General features: G+C 47.7%; 1 protein-coding gene across 11 annotated transcripts in view; it reads left to right on the top strand.

The window, feature by feature from the left end:
- EPN3 (epsin 3) overlaps positions 1-26,862 on the top strand; it is a 421,892-nt gene that overhangs the window by 184,097 nt on the left and 210,933 nt on the right. The gene's annotated exons all lie outside the window — the stretch shown is intronic.

Here is a 26,862-nt window from a genome sequence, read left to right as displayed (position 1 = left end):
TGGGGTTAGAGGCTGTTCATGCCGAGAGCCTCTTAAGAAACCTTATAGGGATCAACCCTATTCTCAACAGTGATATCATGCCCAATACACCGCACAGCAACAGTAAGGAGTCTCATCAGCTTCCTCCTATTCAGGACATCTGACTCGTAGGCGTCCTTCAGCAGAAGGAAAAGCCCAAGATGCTGCTAAACGTCAATTACATTTTCTAGGCACTAGTCACCTGATTCTCATCGACAATACATGAGAAAACACCTCTCGAAATTCTGTGAGTTGGAAAAGCGTATTTTAAGACTAGTGGGTGTTAGACGTACTACAACATGGTCACACCTTGGATTTTTTGTTCAAAAGATTCCCAGTCATCCTCCTTTCAAAAGGACTCCTCATCATCTAACTGGAAAGGGGATGATCTGTGATACTATTTTCAATGCCGGACATAAAAGATACAAATAATTGGTAAATCTCTGCATGTGTTTTTTGATTTGCCAGCATTGAAGCTAGGCCATGAATCTCTGCAACACTGTAGTCTACAATGGGTTCAGGAGCCTTAGCAAAACTAAGTAAAGATAATCTATTAAGCTCCTACACTGAAGAAGTAGTAATCAGGATGATGATCTCTAGCAGTATGGCTTTCAACCTTCATATTACTACGGTGTGACCAAAACTTAACATTAAGTCAAACATAATCAATAACGCTACTCTGGCATCCTCCCATGAATGTAATTGCCCTGTTGAGTCAAAATTAGTTCTCCCATTACATTCCCTCAAACTCCATCCCACCACTAGGGAAGCAACTTGCATGGAAGTATTGGTGAAAAAACGCTGTGGGTTACCCACTAAACTAGGAATCCCCCCGTATTCATTGACTTCCTCAGTTACCATGCTGATAGAAGGCAAAGGCTCAAAAGATATGTTAAAATCGCCTGCTACAATAATTTTAGCCCTCTGCTGATGTACTTCAATCAAGCATCTAACATAGTTAAAACTGGTGAGTCACAATTAGTTGGCCTTGACCGTGCATAAAATTCAAAAGTACCAGATTGATTCCCCTCTGAAAGATAAGTTTGATGCCCATTAGATCTAACGAATCTACACTTAAAGGCTCATGTGAGCTAGCAATATCGTTCTTTATCAGAATTCTCAAACCGCCCATTGCCCGCCCAGATTTTGGAGGGAGATTTGCTTCCACACTATAGCTGACAAATCCATTCAGGAAAACCTTCCATTTAGCCCAGCTTACCTGTAAAATACATACATCCTGATTCTTTCGGAAAGATGGCTAATCTTTGTCATCCAGTTTAGCTTTGATCCCTGCCAGGTTCCAAAATATCAAGGAAAGGTCAGTCTTGTCCACTGATGTTGGCTGGGAATGGGTCTCAGTTCTTCGTTCCCTGCAAATATGGTTGCAAAACCTTAGTGTTAGTACATTAATGTTTGCCAACTTTGTCACTTCTGCAGGTACAGAGGTTATCAATGGAGCCGTCACAGAGGTAGCTAATAAAGGCAATAGTTCAATGTCATCCCTGCTATGTTGTGCTTGACTCAGTCTATCTGTTGCGTTGAAAATAGAGACCTCGTTGTTACTGTGATGGATTTGGGGATTTGGAATTAACACAATGTGGGGATTAGCACATTGTAAATTGATACTTGTATAGCGCACTACTCACCCGCAAGGGTCTCAAGGCGCTTGTACGAATACCGCTGTGGAACCCATCCTGGCTTTCCCTGTGAGGTGTACACTCCTGGGCACCCCCAAGGTGGAGGCCAGGCATCCTTAGCGTTGTGGGGGCCGATGTGGAGATTAAGCAAGCTATTGCCCAGAGTTGCAGAGTGGGACTCCATGATTGGAATAGGCACCGAGGCGAGAATTATCAGGTCCATGGAATTTTTGAGCCCAAGACCCGCCGAGGCGGGGAATTGAACCCTGGTCCCGGGCTAGACCTCTGCATCAGGGTCTGCCGCTCTAACCATTGAGCCACACTTCTCCACATTCATGCTGCAATTTTGAATTGGTTTTAGCAAATATTTGTTGTGAGGGGGGATAGCTTAATTTTTACTACAGAAATGTTGGTATCTACTGTTGAGTTCCTCTGCCAGAGTCTCATCAAGTTTCGCCTTAATAAAATCCAATGAAGATGTATATTCCTCACAGTATCTCTCTGCATGCTCAATATCCCCGTGATAGTGGATAAGCAGCACCTCTTTTGTCTAAACCATTGTACAGCTTTGGTAATTGAGTCTGTATCCTCATACATCCTTTTATTTTAACTTCGAAACCAATGTCCAAAAACAACCCTCCTTTGGTTAGGAAAAACCTTATACTGGTGATTGGCTGCTTTTTAATCCCTCTGTGCAGTGGGACAAGGATTCAACAGGCTTCTCTCAGCACGTGATTGACATGTTGGTTTCAGGAGTTGCATACGTTCAGCTATTCTCGTGTTAACAAGGCTCGCTCTGAGGTGCCTTGACAAGCTGCCATATGTCCCCATAGGTGTTACATCCCTTCTGCTAGCCGCTGAATGACAAGGGCAAAACTGTCCTTTTTTCTCGGCGACTAGAGGGGTAGGAATTACCTTTGCGGCAGATTTACTGCTGCTTCTAGCCTCTTCAAGATATGTCTGCTGAGCTAAACCCTTTCCAAAATGACAGTTAAAACAACAGTCTTTCCCCTGCATGTTTACCTGTATGGTTTTGTTGGTAAACTCTGTTAATATTTTTATAAGCTCGTCTAATTTTCAGTGAATCCTGGAGACTTCCTCTTAACCATAGTCCCCAGCATTGCATTGTCAGTTGGTTCACCACGCTCTTCGATGCCAGCTGCTTGAGCCCCAAAGTTTGATTGGTAACGGCAGAGGATCTATTTGATGGTGCTTCATCCATTAAAACAGAGTATCTTTTGTAACAAGGACCATTTGGGCGGCTGGGTCTCGTTTGAAGGTATAATCACCTTGGGGAATAATAGCAGTTTGTGTTCTAACGGCTGAATCTTTGTAGTAAGTTTATCAGCTCCTGGCATGGCTCTCCAGGTACCCCCCTTAAACAAATCCGGTACCCTAGGTACAGGTTCAACGGTTTGGGAAGTGGCAGTATTTAGTAAGGTCTCAGCTTCTTTAATAAGATTTTCAATATCATCCATGGTGCAGCTATTTCCAGTTGCAGGGCTAGAGGAGGGGATCTCATTAGCTGGCGTTTTTGGTTTCTTTATGTTGGCCTTTGCAAGCTCAGACCGCATGTGCTTTCACATGTTCCAACCCTCCAACACGGGAGACACTCGTACAAACCCAACAACAATAATCCCCTCCTCAATAAGACAATTGCGTCTCTTCCATTAAAAGTTTGTAGCAGTATAAAGCAGTGTTAACCCATATGAACAAGATATGGCGTAGCCCACCCTCTTCCGGGCAAAGTTGACCCCGGTATAGGAGCAGGCGTTTTGTAGCACCCGCCTGGCACTCCCCAACTCCTTCAAAAGCACCCTGGGACTTGTAGCGGTGTTATGGCCCCCACACCGGCTCCTCAAACAAAGTCCTGTTACTTACCTGTACACTGTGGTTCTTCAGTATTGATAGCTTTCATAGATAAACATGCGACCCTCCTACCTCCCCATTAGGGTTCCCCACTCTGGATACCTCTTAAACCAGTGGTTCCCAAACCATGCACCGCGGAACCCTGGTGCGCCGTTAGAAGTAGCCAGGGGCGCCACACACAGCTTGGGAAAGTGGAAAAGGTAGCAGGTTCGGAATAATATTTTAGCAATGTGGAAAGTTTGCAGATTGTCTTTGTGGCACCGAATAACCCATTTGGGACGCCGAATAACCCATTTGGGACAGAGTTGTCCTATTTGTATGATCGTGGTTTGAATCGGATGGAGCATTTGCTATAGTTTCCCATTTTTATTCGAAGTAAAATTGTTTAAAAAAAGATGTAGTACTTGGGGGGGGGGGGGGGGGCGGGCAGATTTTTTATAACGCTATCGAAATAAACCTACAGCCAGAATCTTAATGTTCACAGAAGCTGTCCCGCAGCAGAAGTGTGGCTTTTATGTATAAAAAAAGAATACTTTCATTTCAAACAAAGGTTTTGTTGTGTGATAAAAATAAGCCTGTGTTTACCCAGGTGTGGCACCGCAGTAACGTGAAATGAAAGCAGTCCCAGGCGCCAGGCTGGCTCATCCAGTCCCAAAAACATATTGAGGGGATTGCTTCAGTGTTCATCCTCGGGTCTGGGAGGGGCTTTGATTTCCAACAAGGCTTTGTAAGGATGATCACAAGGGTTGGGGGGAGCATGTCAAGGGCTCTACACATGATCTTTCATCTTTAGTGGGAAACATTAATGGGGACCTGATCTCTGGCCTGGCTGTTAGCGCTTTAAAAGGAAAGGGGGCAGCCAGAATGGGGGCGGGGGGTGGGAGATAACTCTCAGTCAATTACCCCGATATTTGTAGAAATATGTGTGCATTGTTAATGTCTTGCATATGAATTTTATTATTTTATACGATAGAATTAATGTATTTCTTTTTTTTTTTTTAAACACACACACACACTCTGGAACACATCTTACTCCAGCTAGGTCTCTGCTCCAAAAATACCAACACATATGTACAAACAGAGAGATGCACCAAAACAGATGGAGGGAAAAGGAGGTGAATAGAAGCACTAACCGAGTCCAGAAGATCACTGCACATGCACAGTGAGATTAACACAGGCACCTGAAGAAGCAGGAATGTTTCTGTGCACTCACAGTCACGTAACACTTCAAGTTTATTTTTAAACAACTGCTTTCATTTTTATTTTGTTAAAAATATAATTTAATATGTTAATCGGCTTTATCCCAATTATTTTCATGGAGAAAAATGAATGTACTTCTGAGTTCGGGCTTGCACCCCCCACCCGAAAAAAAAGTGACATAATGGGGAGCCCCGGCCAATGGCCAATAAGTCAAGGGAGCCGCAGGTCAAAAAAGTTTGGGAACCACTGTCTTAAACTCTTTTCCTTTAACACTTGTGCTTGAAATCTGATGTATTATAGCCCTGCAGGGGAAGAGTGCTTCAGGGTCTGGGCTCTGATTGGTTGAAGTTTTGTTCTAATAAAGCAATGTGAATTGGTTACCAATGTCCCATCTCTATGACTGTCTTTCAGTACTGTCTGTGGCCATCTTTTTCAATCTTTAGTCTTGCATCCCTTACCTTGTGTTTGGTCATCAGTTTCCTGTATTTTGTGTACATCGGTGTCATTAGATAGCCTGTTGCGTGTCGTGCCTTAGTAGCATTCTGCTGCACTTTATTTTTAGGTTTGTTCTCACCCACTCAAGTATGCGTTGTCTTTTGCTGGGGATCGCCTGGCACCTGCCAGTGAGAAATGCAGATTAGAACAGGGGCTGCACTTTTCGTGCGGTTTTATTTTTGTTAATGCTGAATGTGTACAATGCAGATAAAAGGTTTGAATATTTGTTTAATCTCGCCACCTTTCACTGCAAGATGGAAAAAATAATGAATTTCAGTGGGGTAACATTCCGAGCAATGCAAAAGTCCACACCATGTAGCAGACCACTCCATAGAGCAGTCCACTCCATTCGGTATAGCTCTTCGTGCATAATATTTCCCATGTAACTGTCCACTGCATGTAGCAGTCTACTCCGTCGAACACTGCTTTGCATGTATCATTGCCCTGGGTGCAACTTTGTTTGTACATGCACCTTTGCACTCCACGTAATGTTTAACTTCATGTAAAACTATGTTTTTCTGAACACGGATTACTGAGACCTGCTAAATATACATAGATCTCTGCAGATGGTATTCTTTTTTTTTTTTTTATTTATTTCAATTTTTCTGAAAATTCCAGTACATCTTTACAGTACAGATTTTACATACATATAAAATTCGACAGTCATCGCTCAAAAGAAAAATATAAAATACACGAAAGAAAAACCAACATAGTAACCCAGGAGGAAGCGTAGAAAAGACACATATTTTTTAGTCCTCCTTATTCTTCCACTGCTCAATTGGTAACCAGATCCTACCCCCCAGTGCCCTAGACCTTCTACCTTTCCTATCGTAGATAGCTTTCTCCAAATTATATGTGGAGAGTATCCTTGCTATCCATGTCTGAAACGTCGGTGCCGATTTATCAATCCAGGCTTTTGCGATAATAATCCTAAAGACGGCCGTAACCATAAACATAAATTCTGGGTATCCATTATTATCTCCTATACTAATACCTAACATTATCAACTTATCCGTTAATTTGGTCTTTAACCCCAGAGATCTCTCTAGAAATTCCTCTATTTCCAATTTTAAAGTGTAAAGTTGTGGACATTGTGCAAACATATGAGTAATATTGGCGCTTGTTGAGTTGCAGCGTGGGCAGGTTATACCAGTGGTCCCCCCCCACTGGGCAATTCTAGCAGGTGTATGATACAACGAGTAGACTGTCTTATAATGTTGAGTTTGTAACGTTGCTGAGCACAAGACAGTACGGCCTAGGTCTAAAGAGGCTTGAAGAGCTTCAGGATGGGCCCTTACTTGTTCCACCCATTTGTTGCCATATTTTTCTCTATCATCTGTTTTATATTCCTGTAATTCTGCATACAATTGTCTGATCGTGCATTTAAGACTGCTCCCTAGATAGTCCATTATCCTACAATTTGTCAATCCTGCTATCCCACCCCGTTTTATTTGAAAATAGCTCCTCACTTGTAGGTATTTAAAAAAATTGTTCCCTGATATTCTAAATTTGTTTTGGATATCCTGGAACAATAAGAACCCTCCTTTTACATCCAGCAAGTCTCCTAATTTCTTAATCCCCCTGACATCCCACTCTTTCATGACTGCTTCCCTGAAAATCTCTGCAGGAAGCTCGTTATTCGTATACAGCCTCAGATATCTATTATACCTCCCCAATCCTAACTTTTTCTTAATTGTCCTCCAGATTTTATATACAGCGCTCAAAGTCTTAAACCTCGTATGTTTAAAATAGGTAAAATCCGCTGTCGTTACTAAGGCATTCTCTGCCGCCTTTCCCAAAATTGCTTCGTAAACGTTCCCTTGACTCGATCTCTCACCCTGCTGGTCACTTCCTCCTAATAACCCTTTAGAATATTGGAGAACTGCCGCCCAATAATAAAATCTAAAGTCCGGTGCCCCCCAACCTCCCTTCTCTCTTGATAGTGTCAAAAATCGATATGCTCTGCGTGTCTTCCCCTGTGCCCAAATTAATCTATTCACTGTTGATTCTATTCTATTAAACCATGTGCCATCAAAGAATAAGGGAATTGCCCTAAAGATATATAAAAATGTTGGAAAAGTAACCATTTTAATAAAATTAATACGTCCCATTAGTGTCAAATGTAAATTGTTGACTCTCTCCATATTTCTTTTAACCTTCCCTAAAAGTGGTTCCATGTTAATCTCTATTAGGTTCTCTAAATCTGCAGTCACCCTGACTCCCAAGTACATCGCTTCTGAGACTACTCTTGTATCTTCAAATATTGTGTGTCTATTCTGAACAACCTGTGTCTTTCCTCTATTTATTAAATACCCTGAGACCACTCCGAAATTCCTTGCCTCTTGTTCTATTTCAGTCAGTGCCCCCTCTGGTGCTGGTGTTGTAATAGCCACATCATCCGCATAGGCGAATAATTTGTAATCCTTCTCATGCAGTCTAACTGGGGGGATACTATTATTATGTATAAGCCTTCTTAAAAACGGGTCCAGATATATAGCAAATAGTAAAGGCGAGGCTGGACAGCCCTGCCTAGTCCCTCGTCTAATCTGTACTGCCTTCGTATAGGATTTATTAATTCTTATCCTTGCTAAGGGTTGTTTATAAAGTGCCTGGATTGCTGTTATATATCCATTGCCTATACCTGCCCATTCCATGGCTTTCCAGAGATAGTCCCAGGAGACCCTGTCGAAGGCCTTCTCGGCATCCAAAAAAATAGCCGCGACAGGGTCTCCTGCAGCCTCCGCTGCATCTAAGATGGTGATCTGCCTAGTATGTTGGGTAGTCCCTTTGCCTGGGATAAAGCCATGTTGTGCTGGGGATACCACCCCCTCTATAACTTTGCTCAACCTATTAGCCAGTGATTTAGAAAAGATCTTTGCATCTGCATTTAGTAACGTTATTGGTCTATATGAACCTGGTTCCGTTGGGGTTTTGTCCTTTTTAAGTATTACTATAATATCCGCACCGGCCCAAGATTGTGGGACTATTCTACCCCCCTGTGCCATGCAGCAAATTGTCCACATGTCCTTAGCTAGCACATCCCAAAAGGTCTTATAGAACTCTGCGGGTATCTGATCTTGACCTGTTGCTTTGCCAGAGGGAAGGCTGAATGTCGCTTCCCTTACCTCCTGGATTGTAAGTTGCAAATCTAGCTTATCTCTCTCCTCCGTGCTTAATCCAACCTGTGGTGCCTGTGATAGGTATTCCCTAATCCCTGTCTCTAAATTTGCATTATTTGTATCTTGCTCGTATAAGATCTCGTAAAACCTTCTAAACACCTCCTGTACCTCCTCTACCTTATTGACAATTGTCCCTGTACTATCCTTAATTTCTTTTATCTCCCCTGCTGCTAGTGTTTGTCTGGTCCTAATTGCCAGGAGATGTCCCACCCTCATTAAATTCGTAGCATTTTTCTTTTTTTGCTAGATAATTCCCTGCTGTTTTCTGCGCCAATGTAACACCTGCATCTGCCTTCTGTACTTCCAGGGCCAGCAGGATCTGCTCGATTGGTTCTTGCCTACCTATTGCGGTCACTAGGCTCTCCTCTAGGTTCACCAGAGCTCTAATCTTCTCTTCCATCTTCTCCTTTTCCTTCTTATTTCTTAACAATGTGTAACTTAATGTCTCCCCCCTCACTCCCGCTTTAAAAGTGTCCCATACCATATCCGCTGAAGCCGAGTACCTATTCATTTCCCAGAATTGTGTTATCCATTCCTGCATCCTTGTAATATATTCCTTCTCCTTCAACAACCCCCGTTCAAATGTCCATGTGGTTGTTGACCTATCCTTGTTTTTACCCACTGACATACTTAGAACCAGCGGATTATGGTCTGACACTATTCTGGGAAGACGTTTTATTGTAGCTCCACCTACAAGTGAACTAGATATAAAGAAGTAATCCAGTCTGGCAATCGTTTTGTGTGGGGCTGAATAGAAAGTACTTCCTGTGCCTATTGGATTTTTTTCCGCCCACATGTCCACCAGAGCATTATGTCGCACAAGATTTTGTACTGCTTTGTACGTCTTTTTTTTCTGCAGATGGTATTCTAACCCATTGAGGTATTTACCAGATGACACAAGTGTCAAACATTTGTAAAATACTTTTTTTTTTTTTTTTTTTTTTTTTTTAACAAAAATTGGAAATTTGTGCCCACAGGTTTTGGACTTGGACCCTGTCACAAGTGAGCAGTGGGCGAAAAAAGCTGGGTTGCAATGGAGCTCAAGCAGTTGTTGGCTTTGCAAGCATTCCACCATCACTCTGCTGTGACAAAATGCGTACAACTATGTTGGAATTTGATACATTCTATTATTTAGGGTGCTATTTAACTGCTAGGGAATGGAAAGAGCTACATAGACTATGAAATGCCAATCCTGTTCCATTTCCAAATGCTTGTTTTGTTTAGCGATTTCTTCTCCGTGTTTTACATTCACCATAAAGACTAACTCTGTCAAGTGTCCTGTCTGTAGTTGGACACTGGTTTATGTTCCAGATAGTCACACTGGCATTTGTCAGGGGTTGTGGTTTAGGAGTCTGATGCACATGGAGGTAATACTGCTTTTCTAATTTTTAACTGTCACCATGTGCCCTTCTGCCTCTTTGGTATCCAATCTTTTGGGGGGCTACTTTCAAGTTTCCTTACTCTCTTCTAGGTTCTCTCCATTTCCCTATATTGCTTTAGCATCTTTGTTGCCAAACTTTGATTTCTCCCCTCGCCTCTCCCCCCCCCTCTTTTTTTTAGGCATCGCCTGAGGCGGCACGCATGCGTTGCCCCTGGTTACAACCTATTGTTGGGTCTCGTCTTAAAGAACGTGCATGCACTGTCGCCTGCTACGATCTATTGTTTCTAAAATACTAATAATTCAAAGGGTTTTTAGCAAGCCCATTACTTGTAATTTGTTGACTTCATTGTCACTCTTATTTTCTTCCTTCCATCGGTGAGCACATGTCATCGCATGTCTGCTTGTCTGCTGCACTTTGTTACCGGTGTTTTTGTTTTCTTATCTTGAGCATGGACCAAGTACTGATTGATTTTGTGTTCTTCGGCACTGCTTGCGCTACCACTGCTGTTCTTTTTCTTTTTGTGTGTGCTTGCAACGCACCCCAAAGTCATCACAGTCGTAGCTCATGCTTCCTGTCGTTTCTAAGAGCTGAATTCAAACAGATAGCAATAACAAAACTTTCAGGCATGTCACCAATTGCTGAAACCTATATTTTGTCCGCCTGTTGCTTTTACTAATGATGAAGCTGTAACCTACTCCGTTCACTAAGAATGTTGCCATACAATCTGTTTTTTCTTGATTAATATTTGCTGCTCTGTCACATTTACTTATTTGTTGATTACGAATACGCCATTCTCTAAATTATAGAAGAGGTAATCAAACACACTGTGAATTCAACTGATTTAGGTTTCATTTTCACCTCTACCCACCTCTAACCCCTAAAATCACCCTTCACCTCTATCTACCCTAAAATCACCCTTACCCCCTTTGCCTCTACCCTCCCCTGAATACTAGTCACCCTCAACATCCTTTATAACTGCCCACCTTTCCTCCCTATCCAATGACTTCAAATCTACTGAGCAAGCTCCATAATTTTGATTATGGAAGTGCAACACTTTGCAGCCCTCCTAGAGCTAAGATGGCTCCACTTCTCTTAACTCTGCTGCAAGACTCATCACAGGTTCTAAAAGAAACAACCATATCACACTAGAGATGAAATACCTAAACTGGCTCCCATACGAAGCAAGGATACAACTAAAAATTGCCTGCTTGATCCATACAGCCTTGCACTTCAAATCCCCGACATACCTGCACAAAACCTCGAGCTAGCAGGTGGCTCCAGACAGTAGCAGCCACTTCTAAGCATGGGTGGTGAGGCAGGGGAGGCGAAGAGGGGGTTCAAACAAAAATAAACTGACTTACCTGGGTGCAACCTGGTGCTGCCGCCTCTGCTCCGTCTCCTTTGTGCTGCAACAGGAAGCTCACAGCCTTCCAGAATCCCCTGTCCAATCACAACTCTGCTTTAAGCAGCATTGTGATTGTCTGAGAGCCGTGGATTGGCACTCAGACAGGGGCTTGTAGGCTTTGCATGTTCCCACCAGGCCGTGTAATGCAGCCAGGTGGGGAAAATTCAAAGAGCGCATGACTGTTTGACTAGTCCTCTTGGGCCGGTCAAACCCTCATGTGCGCTTTGGAGTGGGCTTTACTCTCCTCCGCTGCACTCACAAGCACGGCCGGCCCACCCACCCCGCCCACACCCGAGCAGAAAGAAAAACAAAAAAGCTAATAATATTACTTGTTATATTTTAAGTTTTCCTTTTTACACTGCTCACAGAGCAGTGGGGGGATGCTATCCCCTCCGCCTAAGCGGAGTGTCGCCCCTGGCTCCAGATCCTCCAGAAGTGCCAGCACCTTACTGCTGAAGCCACAGAAATTCTATAAAAAGAAAACTTACAATCGAGTTTTCTCACGTATCTTTACCTCTGGCCACCCTCGCCTCCCTTTCACTTTACTCCCATTCTTCCCCGCTAGCTACCCTCTCCTCCCTTTATTTTTACCCACCCCTGACCCTGAAGTTATGCTTACCTCTACCCAACTCTGAACACTAAAGTCACCCTTACCTCCCTTTACCTCTACCCATTCCTAAAGTAACAAAAAACGATGGTATTTACAAAAAATGACTTACCTGCATAGTAATGTACTGCGTGGTAAAACTCCTGTAAGATAAAAGCTGTTTTCCACATAGGCAAAACGCATCCCTGCCCCGCAAACACTTGTTTCTTCACCTTAGCACCCCCTAAATGTTTTGGGGGCACTGTTGGTTGTTTAATTCCTTTCAATATATTTGAGGAGCACCTTCCCGTCTGTGACAGTTTGCGCCTTCCCTCCTACCTCCCCACACCTTATTCTTTAGGTCTCTTCTGAGACCACACGTACCCTGTTTGTTGGGCAACATTTTGTTGGGGGGGGCCTGGAACCCGCTCATTGCTTACCATTAGAAAAATTCATTGTCACTCATTTATTTGCTGCTCTTTCGTCTGCGTGTGCCAGCTTCAGTTTCTCCTCCTCGTGTGTTTGTCCCTACCTTGGAGAATGGCCGAAATAACTCCATTGCCTGCTGTCTTTTCACTGCTTGCTGCTTTCAGAGGTACTTTTTAGTCCTTTTACTTGCACCCTTTCTCTCTTCTACCCTCCTGCAATGTTGCTTGCCCTGCCCCCCTATGATGTTTCCTGCCTTATCCACCCCTCACCTGTTGCTTGCCCTGTCCACCCCCACCCACTTCTCACCCTTCATTGCTTGCCCCCTCCTTTCCGACCAGGAAAAAAACGCCCAAAAGACACGCCAATGGGGTTCAAAACGCTTAAAAATTGCAAACGGTTCTGCGCTTCTTGCTCTTCATGGCCTTTTTGATGCTGTCCTAATGTGGGGCCAATACAGCTAACTTGTGTAGTGTTGCAGTATGTGGGCGCAACCACTGTGGCCCGCGTCCAGAGCAGCGGTAATACTCCGCCCCCCCCACAAGCGTGGGATAGTTGGTTTAGCCCGACGTGGATACGAAGGGCACGTGCAGTAATCAATAAAAGGCCCAGGACCCTGGGCGTGGCAGGCATTGTACTGACCACTAACTAAGTACTGTGTGGTCTCCAATCTGTCACCACTAGGCCCAGACCAGAACACAACACTGGCGACGAGGTGGTCTCGCCACCCCATCGCGTGCCACGCACCGCCGCTCTGCCTCTCGCGGGCCGACGTCTGCTGCCCCTGCAGTTGGCCCCTAACAGCGTGCTCTGTGTACCCCGCCGGTGGAGTTGTCCCAGCGTGCCAGCGGAAGGCCTCACCTGTCGGCGGCCCCGCCGCGCTGCTCCTGCGTCCCCTGCCTTTGGGACCCTCGACGTCTCCTGACGCTCCTGCGAGCAAGTGTCTCCTGCGGCAGAGGCCCCGCCTGACTGTGGCCCCGCCGCTCGACCTTCGCTATCGGCCAGGTGGCCTCAGGTGCGTGTTCGCGGCCCTGACGCCTCTGCCGCGCTCCCTCACTTGCCGCACCCGCCTCCAGTGGAGCGCCGGCCCTCTGCGCTGCTGCAGCTGCCACGTGTGCCTTGCGTGCGTTTCCTCACGCTTCCCGCGTGCAACGCGACGGCCCTGCCGTTTCTCACGCATCCCGCATGCTACGCTGCTGGAACATTCCACAGACCTGAGCTGCTGCCCCCAGCGTACTCCTGTGCTCCGGACCCCCAGGTGATCAAGCGCGCCTGGCTGACGACCTCCCCCGCCTCCCCTGATGGCCATGGCCTCCGTGCCCCCGCTGGAGCCTTTCGCTGTCACGGGCACGCCGCCGTCACAGGCTGCCCGGTGGAGGAAATGGGTGGAACGCCTAGAAAATTACTTCGTGGCAGCGGACATCGCGGTTGAGCGACGGCGTGCAATGCTTCTGCACCTGAGAGGTGAGGCGATCCACGACATTTCGAAGGACGTGGCTGAAGGAGGCCCGCCCCGGAACTACGCCACGCTGCGCGACGCCATAACGGAGTACTTCGGACCATTCGCCAGCGCGGATTATGAGAGATTATTGCTCCGCCAAGCCCGCCAGCTCCCAGAAGAATCGGTGGACGTCTTCTATGCGAGATTAAAGAAACTGGCCAGCACGTGCCCCCTCCCGGACGCCGACGACGAGATCCGCGCCCAGTTCATTCAGGGCTGTGCCTCCTCAAAACTGCGAGAAAGAGTCCTGGAAACAGACAACATGCCTATGCGCGACATCCTGGCGTTAGGGCGGTCCAAAGAACTGTCGAAAGCAAGCGCTGCACACATGGAGCCAAAACCCACAGTCGCAGTCAAGGTGGAGCCGGTGTGCGCCATCAAGACAAGTGCCACCGAAACACACACGAGACAACCCCGGCGAGGGAGACCAGGCCCAACTCCTTCCTCCCACGACCGCGCCTGTGCATGGTGCGGAGGAGCAACGCCCCACAACGGAGCATGCCCAGCACAAGGAAAGATCTGCAGCGCCTGTGGAAAAGCCAACCACTTTGCAAGTGTGTGTGTCTGTCAACACAGAAGAAAAGGCCTAGTGGCCCGCCCCGGAGAGTGAGACAACTGGAACCACTGCCAAACGCCTCCACCAACAGCGACATGGACGATGACTAGGCGGACGCAGCCTCGGTCCACGTGGTGCGAATGCTCAACACCCTGGCAGCTACACCCTCTGCAGAACCCATGTGCACAGTACACGTGCAGGAACAAGCGGTGGCGGCCCTAATTGACACCGGAGCGACGATAAATCTAATGGCAGCCAGCGTATACTGGACATTAGACACTCCACCAGTGCTCCACCCCACGAGAGTACAGGTATATGCCTACGGCACCAGTCGCCCACTACGCCTGTGTGGGGTTTTCCGGACTGCATTATCACACGCCTCCAATCACCTGCACACCAAGATCTATGTGTCACAAGAGGGATCCGGATTCCTACTCGGGTGCAGAACGGCCCAAGACCTAGGACTGATACACTTCGCACTCACCGTCCAAGCCCACAGCCTCGACCATCTCGTGCTGGAACACACGTCACTGTTCGAAGGGATTGGCTGTTTGAAGGGACCCGCCATTAGTCTACACATAGACCAGTCAGTTGCCCCAGTAGCCCTCCGGCACCGACGCATCGCGTTCCACCTACGACCCAAAGTGGAAGCGGAACTGCGAGTACTCGAGAGAGCCGGAATCATTGAGAGGGTAAGCGGTCCCACCCCATGGGTGTCACCCATCGTAGTGGCCAAGAAACCTAAGCAACCCGACGCTGTGCGGATTTGCGTTGACATGCGCGTCCCTAACCTCGCTATCAAGCGAGAGCGCCATCTGACACCAACCATAGACGACATCATTTGAGAGCTATCAGGCTCAAAGTGGTTTTCGAAGATGGACCTGAGGTCAGGGTACCACCAAATCCCACTGCACCCGGACTCACGCCCGATAACCACTTTCTCCACCCACGCAGGCCTGTGGAGATCTACCCGGCTCAACTTTGGGATATCAAGTGCAGCTGAAGTGTTTCAAAACATTATTCAAAATGTCCTGCAAGGGCTAGACGGCGTGCTAAATGTGAGCGACGACATTTTGGTCCATGCGCCGACCCTGGATGAACACATCCGGCGCCTCCAAGCCGTTTTTGCCAGACTACAAGAACGGGGTCTAACCCTCCACAGAGAAAAGTGCGAGTTCCTGCGAAAAGACATCAGCTTCTTCGGCTACAAATTCTCTGACCAGGGTGTAGGCCCTGACCCTGACAAGGTCAAAGACATCCATGACGCCCCTGCCCCGACATCTGTGACCGCTGTCCGTAGTTTTCTGGGGATGGTCACATACTGCGGGCGCTTCATCAAAGATCTGTCAGACCTCACTGGCCCTCTCCGTGAGCTCACGAAATCCACAGCCACCTGGGAGTGGGGGCCAGCGCAGCAGGAGTCCTTCCAAAAGACCAAAGCAGCACTCTCAGCAGATACGACCCTGGCCTACTTCGACCCTCGCAACGAATCACAGCTCGTGGTGGATGCAAGCCCGACGGGCCTGGGTGCCGTCCTGACTCAACAACAAGCATGCGGAGAATGGGCCCCCGTCGCGTATGCGAGCAGAACCCTCATGGCAACGGAGCAACGATACTCGCAGATCGAAAGGGAGGCCATCGCCATTTTGTGGGGGTGCAGGCACTTCCACATCTACCTGTACGGGCACCCGTTTGTGGTAATCACAGACCACAAACCCCTTGTCCCGCTTTTCCAAGGGTCATCTTCACGGCCCCCTCCTCGCATCGAGAAGTGGGTACTCCAGCTCCAGGAATTCCAATTCACCGTGGAATATCGACCAGGCACCCGAAACCCTGCCGACTACCTGTCGAGGCATGCCCGCCCGGTCACCGAAGCAAAAGCCGCGGAAGCCGATGCCACGGAGGAATACATCAGAATAATCGTGGAGCGGTCCAGACCCCTGCCGATCTCCCTGGAAGACGTGTCGCAAGCCACCAAGGACGATGACTGCATACAAATTGCTATCCAGGCTATCAAGTCAGGAAACTGGAAACCACTCCAGAGCCCAGCGTCCTTCCGCACCTTGGATGCCCAGGCGACGCTAAGAGCACTCCACCAGGTCCGAAATGAGCTGTCCATCTCCCCGGAAGGGTGTCTCCTGAGAGGCCCTCGACTGGTACTGCCCGACAGTCTCACGCAGCAGGCAGCCCTCTTGGCCCATGGCGCACACCAGGGCATTGTAAAATCAAAGAACCGCCTTAGGAGCAAACTCTGGTTCCTCGACAAGAGAGTCGAAGAGGTCGTCCAACGATGTCCCGTGTGCCTGGCGACCGGCCTGCCCAACCCACCAGCGCCTGTGATCACGGAAGAGGGACCGACGTCTCCGTGGGTGCGCGCTAGCGCAGACTTTGGCAGCCTCCCCGGCGGGAAGTACAAGTTTGTGGTAGTAGATGACTTCTCAAGATACCCTGAGATTGAAATCCTGCCCTCCACCGCAGCCTCTGAAGTGATTCCCAAGCTGGAGAAGATAATCGCAACTCATGGCCTACTGCAAGAACTGCGCACAGACAATGGACCCCCCTTCAACGGTGGGGAACTCGCAGAATACCTACAGTCACACCGCATCAAGCACCGCAAGATAACCCCGAGATGGCCACAAGCCAATGGGGAAGTTGAGAGACTGATGAGAACTCTAAACAAAACTATCCAAATTACGATGGCAGACGGCCAGAACCTAGAGCTAGCCCTTTACCAGTTCTTACGGGAGTACAGGCTAACACCCCACTGCACTACAGGGGTTCCTCCAAGCCGTCTATGTTTCAATAGGGCAGTCATGGACACTATCCCACACCATCCTCTGTGGGCATCGTCTCCGACTCCTGACAGCCGCTCCACGGAACAGCGAACAAAGTCTAACAAAGAGGCATCCCGGAGAAGAAGAGCTGTGGACAGCACCATTCAAGCAGGCGACCGAGTCCTCGTGAGAGACCGCCATCCAGGCGGAAAATTCCGTCTCCCATTCGAATTAGATCCCTGGACTGTCACCAACGTCAATGGCACCATGATCACGGCGACAAGAGGTAGAGAAACAGTCACAAGAAACGTGTCATTTTTCAAGAAAATTACGAGTGGAGAAGATGATGGTTTCCCCGACTCAGCGGAGCCCTACCAAGGACCAACCCAAGGCCCTAGAGAAGTAGTGGAAGAAGACGCCTCTAGCGAGTTGGAAAGCCCAGGAACAGACTCGGACACATCAGCCCAAAGCAGGCCCGAGTCGCAGGTGGCTCAAAGCTATCCAGGAGCTACCGAGGAGAATGAATCGGAAGAGCTGTCTCAACCTTCGTCAAGCGGGCGCAGCCAAAGCAAGTATGATCTGCGCCCCTGCCCGAGACCGTCCCAGAGGTACCGAGACTTTGTGGCCCGATGCAGATGTTGAAGAAAGCCAGCTGCTCGTCTGCCTACGCAAAAGTAAGACTGTTCCTTCTGCAGCGTTGCAGTTTTCCAGAGACTATGTTCTAACGTTTTTTTTTTCATAAGTCATGTTATGTTTATCCTGTTTTTCATTTTGGGTTAAAGGAGGAATGTAGTGTTGCAGTATGTGGGCGCAACCACTGTGGCCCGCGTCCAGAGCAACGGTTCCCCCCCCCCCCCCCCCCCCAAGCGTGGGATAGTTGGTTTAGCCCGACATGGATACGAAGGGCACGTGCAGTAATCAATAAAAGGCCCAGGACCCTGGGCGTGGCAGGCATTGTACTGACCACTAACTAAGTACTGTGTGGTCTCCAATCTGTCACCACTAGGCCCAGACCAGAACACAACAACTTGAATGTAAGAAATATATATATATTTGTTTTGTGAAGGCAGATAACAATCCCATACTACGAAAACGGATCACTGTAGCTCGCAGTCAGCGTTGGCGGCATCATAACGCCTTTCCCCCTAACTTTCAGCCACACTAATGTACAGTAAGGCTTAAAGAAATCGACAAATCCAAAAGGTCTCTAGAGTTGAAACTTCTTTTGTTTTTTTCAAAACTTGTGTTTTTTTCCCCTTTCTCTTCCTCTCCTCACACTCCAATCACCCCGTTTCCACTATTGGTACCCGTCTTCTCTTCTCTGAGTTTTCTTCTCCATATCCACCTCCTCCTGTCCGAAACTCAAGTATTGTACTTCTCCGCCGATCTCCTCCAGTTCATGCTGTTTCCCTTCCTTGGAACTCCCTCCAGCCTTCTCAATAGAATAGAGTAGACTACAGTGTACTTCATTGTCATGCTAAATCAGAGCACAAGTCCTATAAAAAGAAGTGGGGGGACTGACAATATGCTATAGACCCCATGACTGAAAAACTTAAGCCGTCAGTTGCACACGCATTAATTCTCAAATCTCCAAAGTGTTCAACAATGTATTAGTTGTGTGCGACTCCCTTGTCTAGTGTTTTGTCTAAGAACACTGTTCCAAAATGAATATATAGGTGGGGGTAGAAATTCTGCTCCCAATTTCAAGGTGTGCACGTTTTACTGTGGACCTTATGGTCCTAATCTTTCATTGTCAAAATCCATTCACAAATTCATCCAAGCCGTTTGTTGAACGTGATTATATACTTTTTATTGATGAAAGTTATGTTCTCATCATTTCATTTCAATTTTTTTCAAAGTATCAACAACTTCCTTGTGCTAGAGTGTTTTGTACTGCTTTGTTTATTAGATGTAACATAGCTTTGGGCTCATATTGTTTCCTTTTGTTCTCTCCATAGAGACCCCTGATGAAGGGTCCAGGTGTACCCGAAATGCATTGGGTTTGATGTAAAATCCTCTAGCACAAGGAAGTTGTTGATACTTTGAAAAAAATTGAAATGAAATGATGAGAACATAACTTTCAACAATAAAAAGTATATAATCACGTTCAACAAACGGCTTGGATGAATTTGTGAATGGATTTTGACAATGAAAGATTAGGACCATAAGGTCCACAGTAAAACGTGCACACCTTGAAATTGGGAGCAGAATTTCTACCCCCACCTATATATTCATTATAGACCCCATGACGTCATTAAAAGCAGAGCTTGCACGTTTCCTACGTCCAGTCCAAGTTTTTACTCTGTATTCTGGAACTTGTAGTCCTGCTTATCCATTAGAAAATGCACAAATAAAGACAACGTATACATTACAAAGTAAAAAACCTGGACTGAGGGAACTACTCACGCAAGACTCTCGGAAAGCTGGGGGCACTGCATTACTAGAGGAAGCTGCCTCGCGGCCAGTCTAAATTGATTCCCCACACTAGGTAGCTAAGAATCGCCGTGAATGCTGCGCGATTAACCCAGTCCTTCGCCGATTTGTGTTTTAAAGTCACAGGACGGAAAATGAACGCTGCTTCATATTACTGCAGTTAGGACAATACTGCTTACACAAACGGTTTCCTTTTTCATCCACGCCCCGTGGGCATAGTTCTTGGCAGGGGGGACGGCGTCCACCCTGTGAAGAGTGGCGAGGGACGCCGTCCACCCGCATGGACCCCCGACTTGAGCCCTGTGCTAAATCATACAGATATAAAAAGCAAACACGTTAAATAAATGATCTTTTGCCTTCTTTCTTGTGCCTTCTTTCCGTCTCCCCCTCCCTCCATTTAAGCTCGCTCACTAGCTCCTTCTCGCTCTTCAGCTGCCTTCTATCACTTCTTTGCCCTTGAACAATATGACTGCAAACTCACGTGAGCTGGAGATTAGATTTTGCTGTCTCTAAGGACACTGCGGACTTTGCAGAACGCTGAAGTTTGTTTGTGCTACACACACACCGTGTGCCAGTGAATGTGTTCAAGCTGCACGCACGTGGTTGTGTTTTGTTTGCGCGTGCTTAAGCGATTGCACGTCGTCGACGTGTTTTATGATGGAATGCTGAAGGGTGGGTGAGCATGCGTGGTGGACGTGCTCCTACACTCCATTCTTGGGGATAGGGGGTGGGGAGGTGGAAATGGGAGAGGGTTTCAAAATTCTAATACAATATTTTACGTTCCCTCCGTCATAGAAGAAAGTGCCGTCTGCATGCCTATGCCGACGTGCCTATTTAATATTTAAGGTTTCTATTGTTCTCAACCAAGTAAGTTTCCACTTCCGGTCGACGCTGGACGCCTTGTGTAAGGCTACCATTGCGTAAAGTGTAGGGAATTGGTTCAGCGTCTCGTCCACCTCTAACGAATAGGTATTAGTACTATTGTTGTTATCTTTTCGTTAGGAATGATCAAGCACTTGCATGGTTCCGATCTTTGGTGGCAGAAGATTGTAATTGATACAACTAATTTTGATGTCCCACCTACCATGGCGCAAACTGCCAAATAAATGTCTGTAAGAAGCAGGACAGCAAGATTACCCAGTAACAGAGGCAAGTCCACCACCCCACCCAGATGGGAGTGAGTGCCACCCTAGTACAGTACCAAGCCTGATTAGCCCCATGTCAGGTTGCATTTGTGTGTCTGTTATTCTTGGGTACTACTCTCCTTCTCTTCCACTTTCATGGACAAAGTCTGTGATTGGGAAGGGTTTGGAAATGCTCTTTAACAGATTGCTGTTCATAAATTTTACAGGGGAGTGTATTGTATCGGTTTGTCTCTACATGCCAGTTTCCACTCACAACTTGTGCATCAATGAGAGACTCAAATTAATTTCTTATTTTCCATCTACATACAGTCTGGAATTTTGAATGCATTTGGTCGACTTACCATTTGGGGTATGTCATCTTTCTATTCCCTTTTCCCTGTTCCAATAATCACATTCCAACTTCTCTTTTTACTTTGACTTCATTTTTTTATTACTACATTGCGTATGCCCCAAGCCATAGAGGCGTTTGCTACACAGTCTGCATTTCCTCCTTTAAAAATCTACGTGCAGAGAGCTTAGCTGTGGAATAGCCATCAGCAGTGACTTGCCCAGCACTTAGCACAGCAGGACCCGGACTCTATATGTATATAATCATTGCACTTTTTGGATTTCTACCTGCCATGGGCGTTCAATCCTTAGACACTTTCAAAAAGTCACAAGGGCTACCCCTCCACGCCCCTACTAAGTTTGAAACCTGATAATAGTTTTTTTAAGTAACAAAATATCTTGCAAGTGACAGCAAATGGACTATCTCAGTCCAGACCTAAAAAGAAAGAAAGAGACCAAAACAGTGCATGTTTACAGTATGTGATATAGTGCTAGTTATTGCGTAGGTCAATGTCAACACTAGCAGGACAAGTTCTATTGTACTGGCAATTGTATTGAGCTTTCCTAACCGTTGAAAGACATGTTATGTGACCATGCCGCCAATAGCACCTTAAAGCATATGGTTTCCAAAAGATCGAGACATTTAAGGTTTCGCATCTTTTAAGCGCACATCCTGCCAAATACATATTTAAACGTCCACTAAGTAAGTCATTCACTACCTCCATATTTCCGTCAAGGGAAACTCAGAAACGGGAAATTATTTCAAATCTCCTCATTGAACCCGTCTGTTAGACGTGGTGAAGCAGTACCGCGCAGAAAAAAATGACACGACAAACTGTGAGTTGAACTAGCGTATGCAAACCGACTGCAGTGCTGTTTACAGCCAATGCGGCGCCACCGGGCAGAGAGCCTTCACTGCTAGACACGCCTTTGTGTTGACTGGCCCTGCAGTTGAAAATTAACTTGTTCGTGAAGTAATTTAAAATGTACCTTTCATCAAAGCTTAGTTAAGTTTGTTGTAAACTGTATGCGTTATGTAATATTCACAGCACGGTACACTAAAATCCACTTTGTTTACGTTTAATAAGCCGAGATATTATGTGGCTCCAGGAGAGGTGTGGAGTGCCTGCAATGCGATAGAACGAGATTCATTTTTACTGGCAACTTCCAAAGTAAACGAACCAAAACCTCTGGAAAGTCATGACACCAATTTGGCAACGCATTATTTGTCTGATTTATTGGCACCATGGTCAATCCGAAACATAATAAGCAATGAGGAAGCAACAAAGACGGGGAAGCACCAAAACAAAGTGCTTGAATCCGAGCATCAGAAGGACTAATAAAGACATTACTCCGTCCTTGCTTCATTGAAGAGACAAATGCTCAAAGAAAGAACGCGAGTCTGGCACGTGCCACTGCTTACCAATGAGAAGCAAGGGAATAAAAGTGATGCTGAAGCCAACAAATGATAAGTAATGGGTGAGCTCTAAACTCTTTTGAAGTTAGCAAAAGATCTTGCAAGCGACAGCGAATGCTTTGTATCATGGAGACCTAATAAGGAGGTCCTATGAAAGGTAGATAGTAAGTAAGTAATTCTTTATTTCACGATTAATAAAAATCTTTGCAATTGATCTAAAAATACATAATTGAGCACTTTTGCAAAGCGGATAAAAGAAATAGAAAGATGAAAGGATACAGGTTAGTTCAGTACAAAACATTAATATAAAAGCGTTTCAAAATTTGCAATGTTAATGAATATGAAACCATGTATATATGTACAAAAGGAGTGCAGAGTTTATCAAGTTCATTCACTAGCATCTGGATTTAGCGCTGTTTGCAAATTTCATAAAGTGATCCAGTCTACAGGCTAATTGGATGTCTTCCCCCTTAAAGCTGGTCAACAGAGCTTGTCTGCGGGTTCGCAAACGTCTTTGGTTCCAAAGCTGTGTTAATTGACTCCTTCGTTCACTATCTAAAGCTTTGCAGCTACATAGCAAGTGCAGAACGTCCTCCTTTGTATCATCGCAGAGTCTGCACTTAGTGTTAGAATCCAAGCGTCTCCACAGGGGGAGGTGTTCTTTTGATGGTATTACCCCCATCCTCAACCGCAGAAAGGATTCCTTCGCCATCCTTGAGAAGCCAGTGCTCAGGTATACCTGTGGTAGGGGCCTGGTGTAGCTCTGGATCACGAACCACCCGTGAGTCCTCCTGGTTAGTGCTGCTTTATCTTCTTCCAAGGATTTTATTTTCACAGTTTTGTTAAAGAGGCGCTTGAAGCATTTGTGTGAACAGCTCGAATTCCATAGGTCTTTTAGCACAAGGGTGTTTATTGCTGCTTGGAGATGGACCATTGCGGGGAGTCCATATTTTTTTCCAGCTCTTTCCAAAGGTAAGTGTTCAAAGTGCCCATCTCAGCACTCATTACTTTGTGCCAGCATTTTACGTAAGCACCCTTGCGTGCTATTTGTTGTTTCTGTAAGCCAAACTCAAGCCTTAACTGTGCTGGCGAGGTGTACGGAGGGAGACTGAAAAGTATTCGCATCGTTTTGCATACCACTGTGTCTAAGGTGGCCTCGTCTCTCCCTCTCATACAATAACTGCCGTAGGTTATCGATGGCAATACTCTTGCTTGTAGTATGTGTAGCATGGGGATTAAATTTGGGCCCGCTATTTTATTTTTAATGCTTTTTAGTGCGATGGCCAGTGAAATCCCTCTGTTCTTAATTGCCGTTTTTTGTTGCTTAAACGAGCCTTTTGTGTCGAAGATTATACGCAAATATTTATATTCTTTGACTGTTTCCATCTTTTGGTCGCGCAGAAACCATTGTGGGGGTTGCTTTTTGGATTTTTTATTTAATATCCTCACCTTTGATTTTTCTGAATTTATACTTAGCCCATTCTTTTCTGAAAAATTGCTTGTTGAATTAATGAGGTGTTGGAGGCCTAAGGGAGTTTGGCTTATTAATATTAATATGCCTTCCCCCAGTTTTATTTGAATCCAGGTTTCTGTATGCAATAAAATCAGTAGATTGAACAATTTGGGGTCAATATTCCAACTTGACCCGGTCACTCCACTACCGCACGGCCCCCGTGCGCCCGGATTCTGCTGCCGCTGCCTGCTTGGCCCTCTTGCTACCGCCTCTCCTTGGGGCCCCTGCTCTCCAGGCTTGCCCTCGCTCTCCAGGCTTGCCCCGATCTCCAGGCTTGCCCTCGCTCTCTCCCGCTCCGCTTTCCCGCTCTTTCCGCCCTCTGCTCCCCGCCGCTGATCTCCTGCGGCCCCGCCCCCTCTCCTGTCTCCCGCTCCCCATTCGCCTCCCAGCTGCTCCTCCCTCCCTCTTCGCCATAAATGGCGGGGACCGCGCGTACGCGCAGCGGGCGCGCCAAAGGCATGCCCGTCTATGCCCGTCTATGCCCGTCCACGACTGGACCGCGCCCAGTGCCAGGAACCCTGGTCCTCAACGATGCCAGCCCACACGACAGACCTACGTCGCCTCCACGCACTCAACGCCGGCCAGAACCCCGCCTGCTACCGAGCCACCCCGTAACGCACCCACGGACCCTTCACCTGCCAAGCCTGCCAATTCACCTGCCTCCGAACCTGCACCGCACCCGCCAAGCCCAGCACCAGCAACAACCACCTCAAGTGCATCCTGCTCAACACCCGCTCCGTCCACAGGCACGCCGTCAAACTCTGGAACCTCCTCGACACAACATCACCTGACGTCGCCTTCCTCACAGAGACCTGGATGAACGCCTCCTCAGCCCCCGACATTGCCATAGCCATCCCGGATGGCTAAAAGATCATCTGGAGGGACCGCGTCAACCAAACCGGAGGAGGCATCGCCATCGTCCACAGAAACACCATCCGCATCACGACCAACTCCGACGACACCCTCACCGCTTCCGAGCACCTTCACTTCCAGATACACACCGACCCCCAAGACCACCCTCAGAAGCACTCTCATCTACAGACCCCCAGGACCACGCACACAATTCAGTGAAGCCATCGCAGACTTCATCAGTCCGCACGCCCTCACCTCATCAGACTACATCCTCCTAGGGAACCTCAACTTCCACCTATAGAACAAAAAGGACTGCAACACCGCCGCCCTGCTGGACAACCTCGCCAACCTCGGACTCAAGCAACTGGTGAACACCCCCACCCACTACGCCGGCCACACGCTTGACCTGTCTTCTCCTCCAGCAAGGACATCTCCTTCAGCCACTCCTCCGGATTACACTGGACAGATCACAGCTGCGTCCACTTCAACTTCAGGAGAACCACGACCCGCAGCAGGACCCCCGCAGAAACTGGAGCAAGATCACCGCTGACCAGCTCACCACCGCCCTCAGCCAGAACCCACCCACCAACACGACGGACCCCAGCGAAGCAGCCTGCAACCTCACACAGTGGCTCACCACCTGCGCCGACGACCTCGCACCACTGAAGAACCCTCCCAGCAGATCCGGCAGCAGGAAAGCCTCGTGGTTCACCAACGACCTCAAAAACTCCAAGAAAACCTGCTGCACCCTCGAGAAAGCCTGGCGCCACGACCAGACCACAGAAAACATGACAGCCCTCAAAAACGCCACCCGCAAACACCACCAGCTGATCCGCACCACCAAAAGGACAACATTCAAAGAACGACTGGACAACAACACCCACATCAGCAAGGAACTCTTCAGCATCCCCTTAAAGAGCTCTCCAACCCCAGTGCCTGCAACAACGATATCACACCCTCGCAAGACCTCTGCGACTCACTCGCCTCGTTCTTCCACCGCAAGATCGTCGACATACACAACAGCTTCGGCGCACAGACCACATACCCAACCACCGAACCAAAGCCCCCCATCACCACCCTCTGCACCTGGACCCCTGTCCGCACCGAAGACACCACCCGCCTGATGATCACCATCCACTCCGGCTCCCCAACCGACCCCTGCCCACACCACATCTTCTACAAAGCCGACTCCATCATCGCACCCCAGCTCCGGAACATCATCAACAGCTCCTTCGCATCCGCCACCTTTCCGGAGAGTTGGAAACATGCCGAGCTGAGCGCCCTCCTGAATAAACCCACCAGGGACCTCAAGAACGTCCGCCCCATCTCGCTCCTCCCCTTTCCTGCCTAAGTCATCGAGAAGACCGTCAACATACAACTCTCCGCCTTCCTCGAGACCAACGGATCCCTCGACACATCACAGTCCGGTTTCCGAGCAAACCACAGCACCGAGACCGCTCTCATCGCAGCTACCGACAACATCAGATCCCTGCTCGACAACGGGGAAACTGCTGCCCTCATCCTCCTAGACCTCTCAGCAGCCTTCGACACCGTATGCCACCACACCCTGATCCAGCGCCTCAGCAACACCGGAATGCAAGGAGCGGCCCCGGAGTGGATCATCTCGTTCCTCGCCGGAAGAACCAAGAGAGTCCGCCTCCCCCCGTTCCGATCCGCGGCCACCGAAGTCATCTACGGCGTCCCACAAGGATCCTCACTCAGCCCCACCCTCTTGAACGTCTACATGAGCCCTCTCGCTGCCATCGCACGCCAACACAACCTTAACATCATCTCCTATGCCGACGATACCCAGCTGATCCTCTCCCTCACCAACGACCCCGCCACCGCCAGCCTCCAGGAAGGAATGAAAGACGTCGCGGAATGGATGAAGATCAGCCGTCTGAAACTGAACTCAGACAAGACGGAAGTCCTCATCCTCGGACCATCCCATTCTGCCTGGGACGACTCCTGGTGGCCCCCTGCACCGCGCACCGCACCCAAGCCAAAGGACCATGCACGCAACCTGGGCTTCATCCTGGACTCCTCCCTCACGATGACCAAGCAAGTCAACGCCGTCTCGTCTTCCTGCTTCAACACCCTGCGCATGCTCCGAAAGATCTTCCGAAACCAGGAAGACGGTCACCCAG

This window comes from Lissotriton helveticus, chromosome 7 (genome assembly GCF_964261635.1).
Source record: "Lissotriton helveticus chromosome 7, aLisHel1.1, whole genome shotgun sequence".
In the NCBI taxonomy this organism is placed as follows: domain Eukaryota; kingdom Metazoa; phylum Chordata; class Amphibia; order Caudata; family Salamandridae; genus Lissotriton; species Lissotriton helveticus.
This window is presented reverse-complemented; position numbering and strand designations above follow the sequence as displayed.